The sequence below is a fragment of the Stegostoma tigrinum genome, chromosome 2 (assembly GCF_030684315.1).
Source record: "Stegostoma tigrinum isolate sSteTig4 chromosome 2, sSteTig4.hap1, whole genome shotgun sequence".
Classification (NCBI taxonomy): Eukaryota; Metazoa; Chordata; class Chondrichthyes; order Orectolobiformes; family Stegostomatidae; genus Stegostoma; species Stegostoma tigrinum.
Genome location: NC_081355.1, coordinates 132142964 through 132165241, shown reverse-complemented (window position 1 = coordinate 132165241; position 22278 = coordinate 132142964). Strand labels below are relative to the sequence as shown.

At 42.2% G+C, this 22278-nt stretch overlaps 1 long non-coding RNA gene across 1 annotated transcript; it reads left to right on the top strand.

Annotated features, from left to right (window-relative positions):
* The first annotated feature begins 261 nt into the window (after positions 1–261).
* On the top strand, positions 262–17270 carry LOC125461149 (uncharacterized). Its single transcript, XR_007249415.2, has 3 exons — positions 262–370; positions 12344–12506; positions 16915–17270. It is a non-coding gene; the product is annotated as an uncharacterized LOC125461149 (long non-coding RNA).
* The last annotated feature ends 5008 nt before the right edge of the window (positions 17271–22278 follow it).

Genomic DNA, 22278 nt, shown 5'->3' with positions numbered 1-22278 from the left:
TCCAGGCAGTTTTGCTTGCTTCTATAGCTTCTCCTCACAGCTAAAACTTCTAATCCCTGGTATGATCTGCTTCATAGCTTCGTCATGTTTGCTAAGGCACTCAAATTAGATGCAGTATGCTAACTAGACAAATCCAATAGCAATAGACAAGCCCATATTATTGTCAGCTGGTGCTAATTCAGGGTAGACACTGTAATCCAATACTGAGGGAGTGTTGAACTCTGGAACATGGTGTTTGTCAAATGAACTATTACGTGGAGACTCTAACTGCCCTCTCAGATACATGTAAAATATCGCAAACAGTTATTGAAAGCAGAGCAAGTTCCTGGAGTTCTGGCCGATTAGGTAATCAATCTTTTGAGTGCATCAGGTAATGGCATTTTCCTGACCTGTCTTCTGTGATAAGTCAGTTCATGTTGAAATCTTCATGCTGAGTCACTGACTTTTGCTTAATGCCTGAAATTAACCCCTGTGTATTATTCCTGAAGATTGGCTTTGATTTGCAGCACCATGTCCATGGGTTTGAAGTTTTTATTCATACTACATAAAATGTGGCTGGAAGGGGAATCCAATCTTAAAGGCCTAGCTGACCAATTGATGTAATTAACTAAAATGACCACAGACAGCCATTGATGCTGCAATTGCGTAAATCATTTTATTACCCACGTTTAAGAAAATATACCATTAATGACTATGCTGACAATTATTACATATACAATAGTTAAATGGTAAAATAACATTATGTCAGCAATTTAAAGCCAATGTCCTTGGAAAAGACTAATACTTGCAGTTTTGTCTATTCCTGGTTGCATTCAGAGGACCAAAGTAAATATGCCTTTGCATTCATTTGAACCATTGATGAAGATTTGGAACTTTGCTTTCACACTGTCCACTTCGAGTTAGTTCCTCTCATTTCTCCCTCGGGCAACTGTCTGTGTGGAGTTTGCACATTCTCCCTGTGTCTGCGCGGGTTTCCTCCGGGTGCTGCTGTTTCCTCCCATTGTCCAAAGGTGTGCAGGCTTGGTGGATTGGCCATGCTAAGTTGCCCATAGTGTTCAGGGATGTATAGTTTAGGTGGGTTATAGGGGGATGGGTCTGAGTGGGATGCTCTGAGAGTCAGTGTGGACTTGTTGGGCTGAAGGGCCTGTTTCCACACTGAAGGGATTCTATTCTATTCTGTTCAGTCCGTGTGCTGTGGTTTGAACCACAATACCATTAGGGAGGGAATTCCAGGATTTTGATCCAGTGACAGTGAAGGAATGGTGTTATATTTCCAAGTCAGGTGGGACAGTGGCTTGGAGGTGAACTTGCTGGCGGTGGTGTTACCATGCATCTGTTGCCCTTGTCCTGGATGGAAGTGTTCATGGGTTTGAAAGGTGCATTAGGAGGAACCTTGGTGAATCTTTCTAGATTGTACATATTACTGCTACTGAGCACCAGAGGCAGAGGGTGTAAATTTTTGTGGATGTGGTCTTGATGAAGTGGATTGCTTCATCTTGGATGGTGTCAAGCTTCATGAGTCACTGCATTGAGTATAGGAGTCGGGAGAGCATGTTGTGGCTTTACAGGACATTGGTTAAGCCACTTTTGGAATACTGCGTGCAATTCTGGTCTCCATTCTGTAAGAAAGATGTTGTGAAACTTGAAAGGGGTCATTAAAGATTTACAGGGATGTTGCCAGGTTTAGCAAGTTTGAGCTACAGAGAGAGTATGAATAGGCTGGAGCAACTTTCTCTGGAGCATCGGAGGCTGAGGAGTGACTTTATAAATGTTTATAAAATCATGGGGGGGGGCATGGATTGGGTGAATAGACAAGGCCGTTTCCCTGGAGTTGGGGAGTCAAAAACTAGGACAACTTCTTCATACCAAAGGTGGTGCATGTATAGAATGAACAGCCAGAGAAAATGGTGGAAGCTGGTACAATTTGAAAGGCATCTGGATGGGTATATGAATAGGAGAGATTTAGAGGGATATTCACCAAATGCTGGCAAATGGAACTAAATTATTTTAGGATATCTGGTCTGCATGGACGAGTTGGACCAAAAGTTCTGTTTCCATGCTTTATTGCTCTATAACTCTGTGACTCTCTTTGTGCTATTGGACCTTCACTCATCCAAGCAAGTGGGATATATTTCATTACACTCTTGATGTACACCTTGGAGATAGTAGATAGAATTTTGAGAGTCAGGGGTGAATTACTCACTGCAAGAATTCTAGCCACGGTATCTATCTGATCAGTTCCATTTCTGATCAAATGTAACTTCCAGGGTGTTAATAGCAGGGCATTCAGCAATGGTAATGCCATTGCTTTTCAAGGGGCAATATTTAGATTCTGTCTTGTTGGTGATGATAACTACCTGAGACTTGTGTTGTTCTAATGTTACCTCCTACTTGTCAGACTAAGCCTTGATTTTGTCCGGCTTTTGCTGCAATTGAACATAGACTGCTTCAGTATCTAAGGAGTTGCGAATGCATCATGTTCAGAGCCTATCATCAGCAAACATCCCCACTACTGATCTTATAATGCAGGGAAAGTCATTGATGAAATGGCTGAAGATGGTTGGGCTGAGGGCACTACCGTGAGGAACATCTTTAGAGATAGCTTGGAGATAAAATTCCTGACCTCCAACAGCCTTCATTAGTGCTGGGGATGACTCTAGCAGCAGAGGGTTCCTAGAGCTCCTTGATGCAGTCAATACTTCCAACAGACTAATGGTGCCTCAACAGCATTGTTGATTCTGCATAGATCAGCAGCAGCAGCAGTCCCTCATGTTTATGGACAAAACACGTGATTCGAGATAACGCTCAACAGCAATGACGTTGCACTTTGAATATTAGATCTGTGCTTTTCTGACAGGATGCCCTGATGCATATCTCCCTTTCCTTGGTGGCTGACATTGATGTTACATTAACATCAAGTGAAAAATGCATGCTGTTCTCTCTTCAAGTGCTTTACAGTAAAATCATGTTCTGTTGAGGATATGCGTGTGATACAGACAAAACAAAAATCTTTTAGCATTTTAAGGTTTTAGCAAAGATTTGTAGCTCGGGTTAAGGCTGTTGACTTGCTCACCGAGCTGGACTTGCTCACCGAGCTGCCTTGTTTTCATTCAGATGTTTCATCACCATGCTAGGTAACATCATCAGTGAAGCCTCCAATGAAGCGATGTCATTTTTACTCTGCTTGGAATTTATACTGCCCAGTACATTATGGTGAGTAGTGTCATTTCCGGTTTTGTTCTAATTGTATATGGGGTTTGCATATGGGGTCCAACTCTGTGTATGTTTGTGTATTGCATTATGGGTTGATAACTATGCCTCTAAGAATTCCCGTGCATGTCTATATTTGGCTTGGGCTACTATGTTACTTTCTCCCAGTTAAACTGATGGCATTCATTGTCCGAGTGTACTGATATTAAGGGAAGTTTGTCATGTTGTTTTGTTGCTAGCTGATGTTTGTGTATTCTGATGGCCTCAGACCCATTGTCTCCCGACCAGGGACACCTTCATACAACTAGCAAAGGACCTACTACAACAGAGAGAGAAATATCTAATCAATGGATCACCCCATTCCATCCACTCAACCCAAGAATTCCTCAATATCTCAAGAAAATAAAACTCAGTGATGACAAGCTTATGTTATCCTTTGACATCACAGCATTATTTATGTCAATTGACATCCCATTAGCCAAAGAAATACTGGCTACATTTCTAGAGGAAGCAGGAACACAGACCTTCAGTTCCATCAGCAATGACAACATCCTCAAACTACTAGACTTATACTCACCCATCACTTCATTTTTAATGGCCAAGGATACAAATAGATCAATGACACACCAATGGGGTCACCCATCGCAGGACTCATTGTAGCGGCAGTCATGCAAAGACTAGAACGCACTATCCTCTGCCTCATTCAATCAAAACTGTAGATCCGGTACATGGATGACACATTTGTCACATTAAATGCACCAAACTAGAAGAGACCCTCCATCTCACCAAGAACGTATTTGCCAGGATTAAATTCTTAAGAGAAGAGAAAACAACAATCAGCTTCCTTTTCTGGATGTCAGAGTTAAACTATGACCAACGGGGAGTTCCAAACAGGAAAGCAACACACACTGACCAAATCATCAACTTCCATAGCAACCACCCAACATCCACAAACAAAGCTGCATTAGGACACTATTTAAATGGGCCATCACTCACTGTAACAAGCCAGAACTATGCAGAAAAGAGGAAGAGCACCTAAACAAAATCTTTGCTATAAATGGATATCCCCATAACTTCATCTGCAGATGCCTACTAAACAGACAACAACAGGAGGACACACTTGTGCCCGAACACACTTGGCCACGCTGCCCTACATCAAGAACATGCCAGAACAGACAATGAGACTCCTAAGACAACGAGCCATTGCGGTGGCCCACAAGCCCGCAGCCACTCTACAACAAACACTCACAAGGATTAAAGACCCCATTCCCACAGCTTGCAGAGCCAATGAAGTTTACCAACTACCATACAACAACTACCACAAGTATTACTATAGACAGACGGGAAGGAAACTAGCGATCAGAATGCACAAACAGCAAAACGACTCGACAAACTTCCCTTAATATCAGTACACTCAGACAATGAAGGCCGTCAGTTTAACTGGCACAAAGTAACCATAATGGCCCAAGCCAAACATAGACATGCACGGGAATTCCCAGAGGAATGGTTATCAACTTATAATAAAAGCAACAAACATATATAGAGTTGGTCCCCCTATAGAAACCCATATGGAACAGAACCGGAAATGACACAACTCAACATAACAGACCAGATGGCATAAATTCCAAGCAGAGTAGAACGACATTACTTCATCAGAGGCCCCACTGATGATGTTACCTAGCATGGTGAATGAAAATAAGTCAGCTCGGTGGGCAAGTCAACAACCTCATCTCTTAGCTTGTGTAGTTACTGACTTGGAAATAATGCTGAATGACTGGCTCTGTTCCTGGCCAATGAGTCAGGTAGGACAATATGGCATTGATGGTATCCAGGATAGGTCCCAAAGGACCATTTCTCCCATGCACACTGATTGACCCAGATAGTGTTACCACTGAACCACCAAGCCACTCAGTGGTAACACTATCTGCGGCACGGTGGCTCAGTGGTTAGCACTGCTGCCTCATAGTGCCAGGTACTTGGTTTCAAGTCCAGCCTTGGATAACTGTCAGTGTGGAGTTTGCATGTGGCCTGTATGGGTTTCCTCTAAGTGCTCTGGGTTCCCCCCACAGCCCAAAGATGTGCAGTTTGGGTGGATAGGCCATGTTAAAATTGCCCATAGTGTTCAAGAATATGCAGGTTAAGTAGATTAGCTGTGGAAAATGCAGAGTTGTTGGGGGTGAGTGTGATGCTCTTCAGACAGTTGGCTTCCACGCTATAGGAATTCTAAGGTAACATTTCACTAATGAGGCTGGTATGGTAACCTTTTAGAATTGCCAAGCCTATAATTGTTTGATTTTTTAAAATAATTTGTTTGTAATTCAGCACCATATTGGTCAGCAGGTACTTGTGAAATAAAAGCACCTTCCCTGGTTGATTGCATGATGTTTTATATGGGGCAGTGTAGCACTGGAATCCCCTCCACAACTGGAAATTAATGAAATATGATGGAAAAGCCCAAACCCCATGGATACAATTGAAGGCAATGTCACCTACTACAGACAGATGAACATGGTGAGCCTAAGGGCCACTATGTTTCAGGCGAAGGGAAATCTTGAGATGGAGAGTCCTTCATGACAACTTCAGTTGGTGTTGGAATTGAACACATACTACTGGCACCCCTCACCAGCCATCCAAGCTAGCTAGGAAGATTATGTAGGAATTGAGTAAGTGGGAGTAGGAACAGGTGCATTTTCCTTTAGTGAAGCATTTTTTTTTAAGTTGACTAAGTCTTGGCACTGTTTTTTTTTATTGGGAGGAACTAAAGTTAAATTGTAGAGGATTTAAGTTGTTTTAACTAATTAATGTATTAATTCACTTAAACGAGTTTAGAGAAGCTTTTTATTTAATCAGGGTGTCAGGAAAGTTTTATTCAAATGAGCAACAAATTCATCTTTGTCCCAAGCCTTGTTTCTTGGCAAATTTGATTCGTATACAATCCAGACGTCCAAGGGCCCTTTGTAAGGGGAAATGGGAACCACCTACTCAAGGCACTTGTAAAATATCAGAGCCAAGACCATCCAGTTGCAAATCAGGTACTGACACAGTGACATTTCCATTTGTCCAATATAAAATTGGACTGTTCTTCACCTTAATAAAAATTGGTTCTTCGATTTCTGACATTACAACAGTGACTATATTTCATAAGTTCTTCGTTAGTTCTAAGCACTTTTAGAAATCTGGTGACAGTGATAAACTGCAGGTAAGTGCAAGACTTTTTTTTTGATCTACCCATTGCCCCTTCATGATTAACTGAGCTTTTTAACTGTGTTGTTTGTCAATATTGATTTTGAACGTCCTACACCTAAGTTCAAGTTATTTATTTGTATTGGAACATTGTACGGATGCTGACATAATTGTTTACATCCTTTCCATTAGCCAATGATGTCAACTTTTTCAAAGCTTCCTCCTGTTTTCATCACATTACCTTCAGTGCCAAACTGGGTGGATATTTGATTGGGCCGTGAAATGGATGTTCAAGAATCATTCCAATCTCTTGAATGAACAGGCCTGAGATCCAAATAAAAGCAAAATAATGCTGATGCTGGAAATCAGAAATAAAAACAGCAAGTGCTGAAGAAACTCAGTAGTGCTGGCCGCATTATGAAATGCAATGGCCTAATGGCATTTTGACTGGACTTTGAATCCAGAGACCCATCTAATGTTCTGGAGACCTGAATTCGAATCTTGGTATGGGCAGATGATGGAATTTGAATTCAGTAAAAACCGGGAATTAAGAGTCTAATTATGATGATGAAAGCATTTGTCGATTTTTTAGAAAAAAAAATCAATCTGGATGATAAGTGTTCTTTAGGGATAGATATCACAGAATCCCTACAGTGTGGAAGCAGGCCATTCAAGTCTACATTGATTATCCAAAGAGCATCCCACCCAGATCCATCCCTAAACCTATTCCTGCACTTCCCCCCGCCTTGTCTCTATGGACAGTTTAAAATGGCCAATCCACCTAACCTGCAAATCTTTGTACTGTGGGAACTCACCCAGACACAAGGAGAATGTGTAATCTCCACACACACAGTTGCCCAAGCCTAGAATTGAACCTGTGTTCCTGGCACTGTGAGGTAGCAGTGCTAGCCAATGAACTACCATGCTGCCCATGCATACCTAGTCTGGCCTACAAGTAACTCCAGACCAACAGAAATGTGGCTGACTCTTAACTGCCATTCGGGATGGGCAATAAATTCTGGCCTAGCCAGAGATGTCCTCATCCCATTGAAAAGAAAAGCTATGGAGTGAGAAACAGAGTCTAATATGACGTCTGAGAAATTTTGGCCCATGGTCTCATCACCAGGCTTTGGTTACCTAATATATACCTCCAAAGATCTCATCAGAGAAGGGGCCTGGCATCTTGGTAGTGGGGGCAAGCTGTATAGGACAAGGGGAGAGATAACTAAAGGAGGTAACAATTGAGAACAGTGGCCAGGACCGGGGAGATTGGCAGCCTTGTACATCATTGGTGAGGTGGGCTTGATGGATGCAGAAGGGGTGGCAGAAACAGTAACCAATAGAATGTGTCCTTTGAATTACCGAACTAGGAGGAACTCCCCTACTTCAAGAACTTTTATTGGGTGGTAGCCATTTGTGCCCATAACTATGCAATATTGCGCAGGAGGCCTCAAAAACATGTTAGGCCCCTTAAGGCCATGTGTGAAATACATAATGGTCCTACAGAACTAAGTGCTTTGGCTTTGTTGCCTCTACTGCACATATCTGCAGGGGGCCTACCTCAGGATGCCAAACAGTGTACACTTGCTGTTCACCATCTTAGAGACACTGTTGCTCATTTAGTGCCCAAAAAACAGGTGCAGGTTCTTGAATTTGTTAACTCTAGTGCTTTAACTTCTTGCACTGCCACTGTCTATGATGAAATCAGCTAAGTGAAAGCAGAATAGCCATGGAAATGAAACCTTCTGCTTTCACTGGCTGATTACCAAAACATAAGAAACATTTATTCTCAAGGTTGTGAGCGAGCTCAGTAATATCCACTCAACTGGAATGAAAATTTTGACATTATATGCAGATCATGGGATTAGACACAAAAAGGCTTGAAGTTTATTTTCTAACCCTGCTTATTTATTGGTTCATATCTTTGCATAAATCTGCAGTTTAGACCAAAAAGAATACATGGGTTAATCATTTAAATTCAATTGCAAGCAGAATAATTTTGAAGCTAAAATATGAAAAAAGGCAATATTAAACAACTGATCCAAATCTACAACAGCCAAGTTATCAGCTAGGCATTTACTGCGCTTGTGCTACATTCCAGTACATGCTAGTTTTATTCAGTGTCATAAAGGTCTACAGCACAGGAAAAAGCCTTTCAGCCTGTCAAGTCTACACCAGTTGAAAATATCCACCCACTTTTATGGTGGCTCAGTGGTCAGTACCGCTGCCTCACAACACCAGCAGCCTAGGTTTAATTTAACCCTTGAGCAACTGTCTGTGTGGAGTTTGCACATTCTCCCTGTGTCTGTGTGGGCTTCCTCTGGGTGCTCCAGTTTCCTCCCACAGTCCAAAGTTGGGCATGTTAAGTGGATTGGCCACGCTAAACTGCCCATAATGTCCAGGGATGTGCAGGCTAGGTGGATTAGCCATGAGGAATGCAGGGTTAGAGGGATGAGGTGGGGTCGAGGAACGGGTAGATGATTTTCGAAGCTCAGTGTGAACTCAATGGGCCGAATGGCCTGATTTCGCTATGAACTGTTCTAATCCCATTTTCTGGCAGTGGGCCTACACAAATGCCTGTGATGGTGTCACAAGTGTACATCTAAATACTTTTTAAATGTAGACAGTGAGCTCTAGATTCCCAACACCTTTTGGGTGAAAAAACCTCTCCTCACTTCTCCTCTAAACCTTCTACCCCTTACCTTAAGTCTGTACCACCCGGCCATTGACTCCTCCAACGAAGAGAAAAGTTTCTTCCGGTCTACCCTCTCGATGCTCAACATAATTTTACATATCTCAACCACCCCCTCAGTCTTCTCTGCTCCAAGGAAAACAACTCCAGCCTTTCCAAAGTGAAAATTTAACTCTGTTTCTAACTCCACACACACTACTCGGTTTCTTCAGGACATTTTTTGTGTGTCCCAAACCATCCAATCTCTCTTCATAACTTGAAACTCTCCAGCCCAGGCAACTACTTAGTAAGTCTCCTCTGCACCCTCTCCAGTGCAATCACATCCTTCTCATAATGTGGATTCTAGAACTGCACACTCTAGCTGTGGCCTTGCCAACTTCTTATACAGTTCCTTCTCTTAAACTCTATGCGGCAGCTAAAAAAGGCGAGTGTCCCATATGCCCCTCATAACAACTTTATTGACAGACATTGTCTTGTCATAAAACTAGCACACACTGAAACTTCTCAGGTCAACTTTGCTAATCAGGTGTCATACCAGCATAATCTGACAAGTAGTGCACTAATTTTTAAAAAATCTTTCCATTTTTACCCCTTTTCTATCATCTATTCTTTCCTTCATAGCTTCCAGTCGTAAACAACGGCTTCTTGCTTCCTCTTGGCTGCTACTTATGGTCCTCTGAGGCTCAGCCAAAGACAGAAGTCTTCTCCCATGAAAAATCAAATTGTCTTGGATGGGATGCTCCATCTAGTGATGAACCTAAGGACTGACAAAAGCCACCAGCAACGTATGCTGTATGTTCTTCGGCTTTTCTGTGATGCATGTCATCTGCTTTTAATGGAGCAGTTTGTCTTAATCTAGTTCATTCACTCCCGAATGACTAATAACATTATTCTATTACCATCAATTTGTCAATTGGACTAATGGTGATTTTTTTTTTAGTAGGTTGATTTTGCAATCAGTATCTGTGGGGATGCCCCAGAGCTGTTACTTTAAGTGATCCCAGTTTTCTATAAATTGAAACCACTATCCAGGCAGTATGCAATTGATTAACAGGAGTTGGTGGGACAAGTTATAATTAAGAATGGATCAATTTGCAGATATTCTAAAGGTGAAGGCCGTTCTAGAAACACTTTCCAGAAGGGATTTAAATGTATTCGCCTTTTAAAGAGTAACAAAAGAGCCCCTATAATTTTCCTGCATCTCTAGAAAACAACATTATTCAGCAGTCAAGTCTATGTATTTCCTGTATATATCCATATTTAAAACAATGACTACGCACCAAAATCCAGTCAAGGGGTAAAAGCATAAGGCGTGGTAACAGGAGTATGCAATTTGAAATAATACCTTTGCTCAAATAAGTTTCTGTGATCTCAAAAAGGTGCTATATAAATTGAGATTTCATCATTAGTCATGAAATTTGATTAAAAACCATTGCAACTAAAACCTGTGGATGCTACAGAACTTTTGTCGGGCCTGAATATGGAAGATCCCTGTTAATTTCAATGCAGATAATATTAGCTCCATTGATAGGTATTGACAGAAACTCAGCAGGTCTGGCAGTGTCTGTGGAGAGAAAACACAGTTGACGTTCGGGTCCAGGGACCTTTCTTCAGAACTGATTGTAGACAGAAAATGAAGCAATTTGAGAACTTTGTAACTGATGTGGTCACATCTTAGCATAGCATCTCACTACCACCAGCACTGTGAATCAGTATCTACCATCCTATCAGGCAATGTACACTCACTCCTGACCTCCAAAGTTACTGCAAAAAAATGTTTTTACTCGTGTCGTGTCTTGTCTTCTTCTTAATAGCAATGCTTGTGTATCAGTCATCTTACTTACACAACACAGGATGAGTAACATTTTATATTAATGGCTTTGTTATAGCCTGGTCTCTCAGCTTTGAAGCATAATTTGCCGGATCGAAATCTTATCTCCCCTTCCAAACAACAATATGGATTTACGTCCAGAACCTGGGCTGCAGCAGTTCAAGAAAGCAGCCTGCCACAAACTTTTCAAGGGCAACTAGGGTCAGCCAATAAAAGCTGGCCAGCTATGTCCTGAGTTGAATGATGTCCCATGTGTAAATTTTAAAACACCTTGTAGATCTCCATCCTTTTGTGCCACTTTGAAAATTCTACAGCTTTGCATATGTGGTTTGTCTTTATTGTCTCTACCATTTTTATGCAGTGAATTCCATTTGTTGCATCTGCCCATTCCAATGCCTTTGTCCCCTTAACATCTTTATTTAAAATTTCATTTATTGGATGTAGGTGACACTGGCTGGGCTAGCATTTATTGCCTATGTCCAGTTGCTTTGGAGAAGGTCGTAGTCAATTAGTTGCTATTTTCCTCAGTGTTACTTATTGATTCATTTATTGGATGATTATTAGAAATAATATGCAAGGGTTTATGAAAAAAAGAGTCAGAGTGGCAGCAGGTAATAATTCTTGTGTGAGGAGCCCATGCAGTTGCCATAACAGTTCTGTGATTTGCATAATTTACAACTTTCAGAATTGTGCCCTATATTTCCAAGTTCTAACTCATTAATGCATGTCAGACAACAGCATTAAATCTTGGAGACCTCACTGTACATTTTCCTCGAGTAGAAAATAAAAATTACTCATACCACAACCCTTTGCTTCCCATTCCTTTGACAATGTTGTACTCATGCCACTTTTAACCCATTCATCCTTCAGCATTTCAGCTTTCAGAGCAGGTGGTCCATTGGTGGTCCCTCGCAGATCAGGATGACTTTCTTCCCCTTTCAGGGTGAGTCCATAGGTGGCTGTACGGACTGATGCAGCTTCTTGAGACTCTGCTAAACTTGGGGCAGGAGGTGGTCACGGCAAGGGGTGAGTGTAGTGCTGGTGTGGCAGCATGCCCCTTACACTATTTCCACTTAGCTTCCGCTTTGTACTGAGCAAGCCTCGAGATGCTCAATGCCTTCCTGGATGCTCCTCCTCCACCTTGGACGTCTTGGGCCAGTGATTCCAAGCATGTTGGTGGGAATGCCGCAATTTGCCAGTGAGGCTTTCAAGGTGACCCTGAAGCATCTTCTCTGTCCGCCTGGCACTCGCCTGTCATGTTGAAGTTGGGGTCAGAGCATCTGCTTGGGGAGTGTAGTATCAGTAATGCAGACGACATGCCCAGCCCATCACAGGTGATTCAGAGTGGTCAGTGCTTCGATGCTGGGGGTGTTGGTCTGATTGAGGATGTTGGTGATGGTATGTCTTTCTTCCCAATGTATTCGCAGGATCTTGCACAGGCAGCATGATGGTACTGCTCCAGCAGCTGGAGGTGTCTGCTGTGGACAGCCCACATCTCAGAGACATATAGGAGGGCAGCAACCACCACAGCTCTGTATACCACAAACCTGGTGTCAGAATGAATGTTACTCAGCCTGCTAAAGCCACAAGGTAGGAAGTACACAGGATCAGAGAGATTTTGGATGTGTGTGTCCGTAGATCCTTAAAATCAGCAGTACAAGTTGATAAGATGATTACAAAGGCTATAAGATACTTCCTTTTAATAGTAAAGGCATTGAATGCAAAAGCAAGGAGGTTATTACAGAGCTGTATATAATGTTACTTAAGCCACCTGGAGTACTGCCTGAGTTCTGTTCACCACGCAATAGGAAGGATCCTACAGAAAGGTGTAGAAGAGATTCACTGGGATTTTGCCTTGATTTAGTGATTGTAGCTAAATTGCCCAAAATAGTGTTCAGGGATACGTAGGTTAAATGGGTTACAGGTGGATGGTTCTGGGTGGGATGTCCGAGGGGCATTTGGGTTTGTCGGGCTGAAGGGCTGGTCTCCACACTCTAGGGATTCTATGATCTACCATCTATGCTATGATCTATGATTCAACTGTGAAGATAGACCAGATAGGCTGATGTTGATTTTCCTTTGAGCAGAGAAGGCTGAGAGGGCATCTGACTGAGAGGTGCAACGAGGGGCATAGGTGAGCTGAATAGTGGGAAACTATTCCTTTGAGTAGAGAGAAGCCAATAGAACATGGTCACACTTTTAAGTTAAGTACTAGGAGTTTGACAGGCAAGGTGCGATTTTTTTTTGCTCTGAAGTTTGTAGATATCTGGACTCAATGTCCAGAGGGTGGTAGAGGCTGGAAGGCTCAAGACATTTAAGAACTATTTAGACAGGCACATAAAACACTATAGAATATAAGGTGATGGGCAAATTGTTGGAAAATACAATTAAAATAGATGGAAGATTAATGACTAGATGGGCGTTTGATGACCAGATGGACATGATCGGCCAAAGGGCATCTCTCCATGCTACAAAACTCTAGTGACAACGTAAAAATGATATGGAGAAAGGGAAAAACAGGATTGGGGCCGACATAAGAGGATCACTTGAATGCTTAGAAGTCTATCACTGACAATTTTATGGGAACAATGATTATGAATCTTAAACTTTATTTCAAGTCTCCCGTTTCCAGTCATCCCTATGGTTGTTTCTCTTGGCTGATAGTGGCTTTCAGCCTTGAAGAGAATTATACAAGGAGAGGAGAAGATGTGCCATGCTTTTCAATGAGATGGGGAACTCCTTGTGTTGAATTTTGGTGGGGGTTTGGCATAATGCTTTCAGCATTGTTATGTCATATGGTTTAGCACCATCAGGTTAGCTGAGATAACACAGTGTCAGGCTGGAGGAGCACAGCAGGCCAGGCAGCATCAGAGGAGCATGAAAGCTGACGTTTCAGGCCAGGATCCTTCTTCAGAAATTTCTGAAGAAGGGTCCCGTTCTGAAACATCAGCTTTTCTGCTCCTCTGCTGCTGCCAGGCCTGCTGTGTTCCTCAAACTCCACACCGTGTTATCTCAGACTCCAGCATCGGCAGTTCTCACTAGCAGGTTAGCTGAATCATTTTGAGTACATTGATGACATTCTTGCTGAATCGTATGCAGTAAACTGACTATCTCTGTTTGTAGAAGCTCTATTTGTTCTTTTGAACTGGAGCTTTGTGTTCACCTTGTGTCTTGTGGAGTTGTATGTGGCTACGGAGAAGGCAGCTGCTGATTTTATTGGTGACGTTCCTGCTTCTTCTGAGGCTCCTCCACTTGCTTTCGATCATAGGTGCAATTTACAGAGTGTCAGAAGTGGCTTTCCATGCTGCAGTAAACGCTAACTGGGAAAGAAGCCCTTTTCTTTAGAAACAATCTCCAAAATGTTGGTAATTGCACAAAGCCAGCGAAAACATTGTCATATGTAGGACAGATCTTACATACTGCCAAACACCTGTCCACAAGGGGAAGTACGGAACAGGAACTGGAGAAAGGAATGCCAGTGATCTCAAGGCCAAAGACCAATTCCATCTGACGGAAACAGCTGCCAATTGTGTAGTTGGAGATACGGCCCTGGGATTGGACTCGTCTACTACACAATGAGCCCCATAACTCATGACTAGTCACGTGGAATTTGCAAATTGAACAATCATATTTGTCAGTGAGTGATTGCTAATGACAATGATGATGAATGCTGAAAAAGACACATTTGAAGTTGAAGTTTCCCATCCTGCATTCATTAGGACATTTTGCAAGGATTCAAGGAGAAAGCCAATATTTATACAGCATGAAAGAAAAAGTGTGGCCCTTGATCTGAACTCCATAAATTTCAATCACCCTTTTGATTTGATCCATCAATGCTGCTACATTGTTTCCATGGGTGATGTAAAATTAACAGTACCCATTTAAAACATGCCCGCACTGTAAACTCACTTAAGCACAAGAAGGTTGGCAATTTAGTTCACGATGCCTTTAAACCGCAAGTGAATCTCTCTGAACTTGTACTGCTTGAAAACAAAGATTTGTCCTTATCCACAATGACTTGGCAGATTTTCATATGCAACATGAATATCTGGCAGCATAGAGAGGCGTCAAGGCCAACATGCACATGTGTACCAGAAACTCTGTTAAAAGGGAGTGATGTAACCATCGTTAACTAGCATGACTATATCAGCTAATGCATGCCATTCTTAACGAATGGTCCAAATTAGTGTTCATCGGATCTGCTGCTCAGCCTGAACAAACAGCCTTACTCAAAAGCAAATTTAATGTAATTAAATATTGCAACAAAATGGGTCTTTCTTTCGGTAATAATGAAAACACATTATTTAAACAAGTCGTCCTATCAAAGGCAAGGGAATGATTGTTTAAGTTTGGCATTTGAAGGCTTTCCAGCCTGCCATCTTCATAGCCTTATCGATCCTTACTGTGCCCTCGCAAAATCTGGTACATTGTTGGCATCTTGCACCATGTGCCAGCAAGTAAGATCAGAATACAAGATTTGAGCTTTAATCAAATGTCATCCTGTGATAATAGTTTTTGATCCACAATTCCCACATTAGCTGAAATGAGCACCAATTAAATCTGGACATGAGCCAAAACCTGTCAGATTCCTCATAGATCACAGTTTTTCAAATCTTTCCCTTCAAGCACCCACCTTCTCCCCAATGTCTCAATCTCATGCAGCACCCTCCTACCCTGCTCTACATTTTAAAAGATCATCATTGACCTTGAAGCACTGTAGAACACCCTGCGATGTGAAAAGACCCACAGAAAGGCAAGCTCTTTCTTTAGAACGTACTGTTTCACAGCAGCGTAACAGTCAGGCTATGATTTATGGCATTATCAGAACTATTACCATGATCATTGTCAGCAGAAAGGCAACCGAGCAGAAACAGGACAGGGTTTAAAGCACAGTCTGCAATATGTGATGACTAAAAGTTAAATGAGGTGCAGACAGATTGAACCTTCACAACAATGCCTCACAGATCTGCTGGGTGCAGCTAACATTCCACCATTTAATTAATGCTCACCAAGCAAAACTGACTGTGAGGATGATCTAGAAGATGGTGTGGCAGATTGAAGAGATTAGGAAAAAAGCACCATTCAGTCAATGATAATGGGAACTGCAGATGCTGGAGAATCCAAGATAATAAAGTGTGACACTGGATGAGCACAGCAGGCCAAGCAGCATCTCAGGAGCACAAAAGCTGACATTTCGGGCCTAGACCCTTCATCAGAGAGCGGGATGGGGTAAGGGTTCTGGAATAAATAGGTAGAGAGGGGGAGGCGGACCGAAGATGGAGAGAAAAGAAGATAGGTGGAGAGGAGAGTATAGGTGGGGAGGTGGGGAGGGGACCTATCCCCTCCCAACCTCCCCACCTATACTCTCCTCTCCACCTATCTTCTTTTCTCTCCATCTTCGGTCCGCCTCCCCCCTCTCCCTATTTATCCCAGAACCCTCACCCCATCCCCCTCTCTGATGTAGGGTTTAGGCCCGAAACGTCAGCTTTTGCATTCACTCAATGATGCCTCTTTGTCCCAGGGCAAACTGCCTCACTGTTGATAGGACAGCCCCACCTCCTGTCACAGCTTGGAACACTTTTCAGAAGTCAGTAAAGTGAACAATTTCAGGGCTCACATGCTAACATTGGCAACAGATATAAATTGGGCTCTGGAACAAAAAAAATTGCATTTGCTATTTTGATTCATAGTCCTGCAATTTGGAATGTCTTCCAGTAATTACATTGATAGTCATTAATGAGGAGATTAGGAACAGTCTGACACTGAAACCAGCAGGAACAATCTCAGTGGAGTTTGACTTCTGCTGTATGCCAGCCAGAAAATGTCTTAAAGTCTGGGTGATGAAGCAAAGGGTGATCTCATTTATTCATTCGGATTTAACGTGAATTCATCGAATCAAATGTTCATTACTCATCACAACTGTGCAAATTTCTTCTATTTTTTTGTGAAATAATCCTGAAATTCTGGCTTATAAAAATTGTACATCTCTGTGATGCAGGGACATCCTGAGAGACAACCCGTTCGGAATGGAACTCCCCTGCTCTGGGCAGCTGCCATTGAAAATGTGGAGGTACCACTTGTGGTCTGGATCGCAAGGCAGTTTGGCCTGTCTGTTTGAAAGGGGCCAAGAGTGCTACAAGTGCTCTCATCTTTGTTCTTTTGCAGCCCTGTGTTCAGTTTTAAAGCCCAAGCCTATTTTTCAGAGAGTGGTAATTGGAGATTAGGGAAAGCAACTCGAGATCATGGCAGCCAGCCTCCCTGTGAAACTTGGGGTACACTGGCTCCCGTTGGTTGATGAATAAATCTGTCATTCTGCTGAGTTGAGCTATCAATAGATTTGCTGGATTTGTGCTGTCGAACAACAATCTTCATGACAAGCTTTTCCATGAATGTGCCTATCTATTTGATAAAAGTGGAATAAAAGGACCTTTGAGCTGGAACATTCTTGCATTCTATGTGACTTTTCCTGTGTTCCAGTAGAACACGTCATTTAAAGATGAACTGACTCACAGCTACTACTGATATCAGATTGTTAAACGTCTTCCTGCAATGCAAAAAAATGTTCTAAGAATGACATTTCTGGCTTTGATCTTCATTGTTATTTATTTCCACAGCCTTTTGTGCACATGCCTGCAGGACCTTTTAAATCCTGAGGGTACCCCTCTTTCCACAACTTCTACAAAAACCTTAGTACATTGCCTGAAAATAGTGACGCTGCCTTTCTTATGTGTTCAACCACTTTACAAAGTGTCAGAGATAAGTTTGATTTTGGAACACAATCTCTCCATTTCTTGCAACCTCAGGGCAACTCCCTTTCAGAAAATACAGACTGCATTTAACTGGCACTAACCACTCTTGATTTTGAAATCCATTCTGATAGAGTCAACCACTGAAGAACTTGCTAACTTACGGGACTGCCTGCAACACAATATACAGGCAGAAGTTATTTGTGTACTGTGACTCCCACATCTGCTCTCAGTTGTTAGCCATTTTCTCCCCCACTGTTTTTTAATTACAGTACAGCTTGACAGACTTCGATCTGCAATTTGATTTGTGCATCTAAAGACGAACCATAAAAATAATGATGCTTTAAGGACTAAACGTATATATTAATGCTGAGTAAAATGTGGCATTCAGGCACCTGATGCACTAAATATCAATTCTGGTCCTGGCTGGTTTTCCACAACTCAAGCTTGTCGACACACATTTTTAAAAGCTTCCTCCAGTGGTTCATATAATTCATATTTCAGTTTCACAATTCTACTGGGAATTGCACATTAGACCGGTAAATTACACATAAATTGAATTAATGGCCAGAACAGGTACCTGGTAGAAATCATAGGAAAAGACACAGTTCCCCATACCAATAAAAAAATGAGCCCTCACTAACTTTATTAGTCAAGACATATTTATACTTGTGATAAAGTGTCCTCCTTAATTTCCTTGTTGCTATTAAGATATAGTCGTAGCTACATTGTTAGTGAATTCACAAGAACTAATACAGTCTTTGCTACAGCTTTGAATACAAGCAATGTGTTAAGCTGTTGCTACATGTTAAGAAGAACTGATTTTCTTTTTTATAACATGTCAAATCCCTAAGATGTTCAAAATAATTTCACAATGAATACCTGAAGTGTGGACTAAAAACTGAAGTAGAACTCTTTAACATCAGTACCACCCATAAAGCCCATGCAATACAAACAGTAACCCCTTCAGAACATTAAGTACTAACAATTGCCATCTGCATGAAGCCACAGTGAGTACCAGAAAAGTTGGTATCAAGCTGAACAGAAATAAATGAATCGTGAAGTTGGCAAAATGCCAGTTCTTCTGAATGTTGTTCACCCCAGATGCAGTCAAGCTAAGATTTGAAAAAGTCACAGTCTTCTTGGAGCTAGAATCTTCAACCGGTAAGCAACAGTGGTGCAATTTTTCAGATCTGATCGTGTACATGAATTCACTCAAATCTCATGTTAGAAAAAAAGGGCAAAGCTATGAATGTTGATGAAAGAGGATGTTGAATAAGAGTCACAAGTGCAGAGTATCAGCAAACTCAAAGAAGTGGTATGCCAGGAGACAGTCTTTCATACCATCACAGAGAAACCAAGCAGACATTTCTATAAAAGGATTGAGAGCAGCCCTGGTACGAGACAAAACTGACAGCCTTTTGTATCCAAAGCACTAATATCAGCCGAGACCAAATTTGCCAACTCATCACTGACAGTAATGAATATTAAATACACGAGATGGAAGCACTACATTTCCAGACCAAACAAAGCCATATATGATACTTTAAAGAAAATAGCTAAAAAATACTTTTAAGCATATTTAGAAGATTGGCTGACTTATATGAAACAAAGTATACATAACTAAGTGTATCAGAGATCATGGGAACTGCAGATGCTGGAGAATCCGAGATAACAAAGTGTGGAGCTGGATGAACACAGTAGGCCAAGCAGCATCTTAGGAGCACAAAAGCTGACGTTTCGGGCTGAGACCCTTCATCAGATCATCGCTTTTCTGATGAAGGGTCTAGGCCCGAAACGTCAGCTTTTGTGCTCCGAAGATGCTGCTTGGCCTGCTGTGTTCATCCAGCTCCACACTTCGTTATCTATTGTACATAACTAAGTCTTTGGCTTGTTGGCAGTAGGGGGTGATAAGTTTGGTTCCACGCGTATTGTCTATCCACTCTGAATCTCAAAATTTTTAACAATTTATTCTAATGATTTGGACGACAGAGAACAAAGGCATGGTAGCTATATTTGCAAATGACTCAAAGGTACTTAGGAAGGCACATTGTGAAGAATACATGGAGTCTGCAGGTGGATATATCTGACAAGTGGGAACAAATGGGTGGCACAGTGAGTCAGTGGTTAACAGTGCTGCCTCACAGCGTCAGGAGCTTGGGTTTGATTCATTCCTAGCGAGCCAGTCTGTGGCGTTTGCATATTCTCCCTGTGTCTGTGTGGGTTTCCTCCAGGTGCTCCGGTTTACTCCGACAGTCTAAAGATGTGCAGGACCGGTGGATTGGCCATGCTAAATTTCCCATAGTGTTCAGGGACATTTAGGTCAGGTGGACTAGGAAAGGGAAGTGTGGTGCTAGGGGTAGCGGAATGGGTCTGGGTGGGATGCTCTTCAGAGGGAGGGTGTAGATGCCCTGTTTCCACACTGTAGGAATTCTATGAATGAAACATTCACACCACACAAATGCCAGGCTATGAGCATCACCAATAAAAGACAATGTAATTATTGCCCCTTGCCATTCAATGGTGTTACCATCACTGAATCGGCCACTATCAACATCCCAGGAGTTCACATTGACCAGAAATTCAGCTGGACATAAACACAATGACCTCATGCAGGTCAGAGATTAGGAAGACTGCAGTGAGTAATTCACTGCCTGACTGTTCAAAGCCTGTCTACTATCTACAAGGCACAATTCAGGAGAGTCATGGAATACTTCCCACTTGCCTGGATGAGTCCAACCCTAACAACACTCAAGAAGATTGACACTATCCAGGAGAAAGCAGCCCACTTGATTGGCACTGCATTCACAAGCATCCACTCCGTCCACCACCAATGCTCATTAGCAGCAATGTGTACTGCCTACAAGATGCATTGCAGAGGTTCTCACACAATACTTTCTAAACCCATGATCACTTCCATCTAGAAGGACAAGTGTTGCAGATACAGGGGAACACTACCACATTCAATTTTACCTCCAAACCATTCAGCATCCTGAATTGGAAATACATTGCTGTTCCTTCAGTGTTGCTGCGTCAAAATCCTGCAATTCCCTTTCCAATGGCATTGTGGGTCAACCCACAGCAGGAGGCCTGTAGCAGTTCAAGAAAGCAGCTCAACACCACGTTCTCAAGGGTTACTAGGGATGGACAATAAATACTGGCCAGCCAGCAAAGCCCATATCCCACAAACTAATAAATTAAAAAGAAAGGAAAGGTTCAGTGAGTGGTTAAAAATCTGGTAGATGGAGTCTGATGTGGAAAACTGTGGCATAGGGTAATTTGATGGGAAGAATAAAGAAACAGAATATTTTTGTTGCATGGAGAATGACAGCAGAATGCCGAGATGCAGAGGAATCCAGGTATTCTAGAACACACGTCACAAAAGGTGAGTATGTAGGTAAAGCATATAATCAAGTTGCTATCCTTTAGTAGAGGAAAAATTGAACATAAAAATAGGGATATACTGTATTGGTTCTACAGGAATTCGGTGAGACCACATCTCCAGTTCTAAGTGCATTTTCGGCCTCAATATTTAAGAATGTAAATGCATGGAAGATAACTCAGAGGGAGTTTATTGGATTGGTACCTGGAATGGGGGAGTGGGTTGTCTTATGGGGATCAGTTGGGCAGATGAACTTGTTTCCACTAGAGATCAGAAGAATTTCAGCAAGGCTGAAATAAGGTTCCCCACAGTAGGCTATTGTACAAAATGCGGAGGAATGGAATTGTGGGATATGTAGCAGTTTGGATCAGAAATTGGCTTGCTGAAAGAAGACAGAGGTTGGTGGTTGATGGGAAATGTTCATCCTGGAGACCAGTTACTAGTGGTGTACCGCAAGGGTCGGTGTTGGGTCCACTGCTGTTTGTCATTTTTATAAATGACCTGGATGACGGCATAGAGGGATGGGTTAGTAAATTTGCAGACGACACTAAGGTCGGTGGAGTTGTGGATAGTGAAGAAGGATGCTGTAGGTTGCAGAGAGACATAGATAAGCTGCAGAGCTGGGCTGAGAGGTGGCAAATGGAGTTTAATGCAGACAAGAGTGAGGTGATGCACTTTGGTAGGAGTAACCAAAAGGCAAAGTACTGGGCTAATGGTAAGATTCTTGGGAGTGTCGATGAGCAGAGAGATCTCGGTGTCCATATACACAGATCCTTGAAAGTTGCCACCCAGGTTGACAGGGTTGTTAAGAAGGCATACAGTGTTTTAGCTTTCATTAATAGAGGGATCGAGCTCTGGAACCAAGAGGTTATGGTGAAGCTGTACAAAACTCTGGTGCGGCCGCACTTGGAGTATTGTGTGCAGTTCTGGTCATCGCGTTATAAGAAGGATGTGGAAGCTTTGGAAAGGATGCAGAGGAGATTTACTAGGATGTTGCCTGGTCTGGAGGGAAGGTCTTACGAGGAAAGGCTGAGGGACTTGAGGCTGTTTTCATTAGAGAGAAGAAGGTTGAGAGGTGTCTTAATTAAAACATATAAAATAATCAGAGGGTTAGATAGGGTGGATAGGGAGAGCCTTTTTCATAGGATGGTGACGACTAGCATGAGGGGGCATAGCTTTAAATTGAAGGGTGAAAGATATAGGACAGATGTCAGAGGTAGTTTCTTTACTCAGA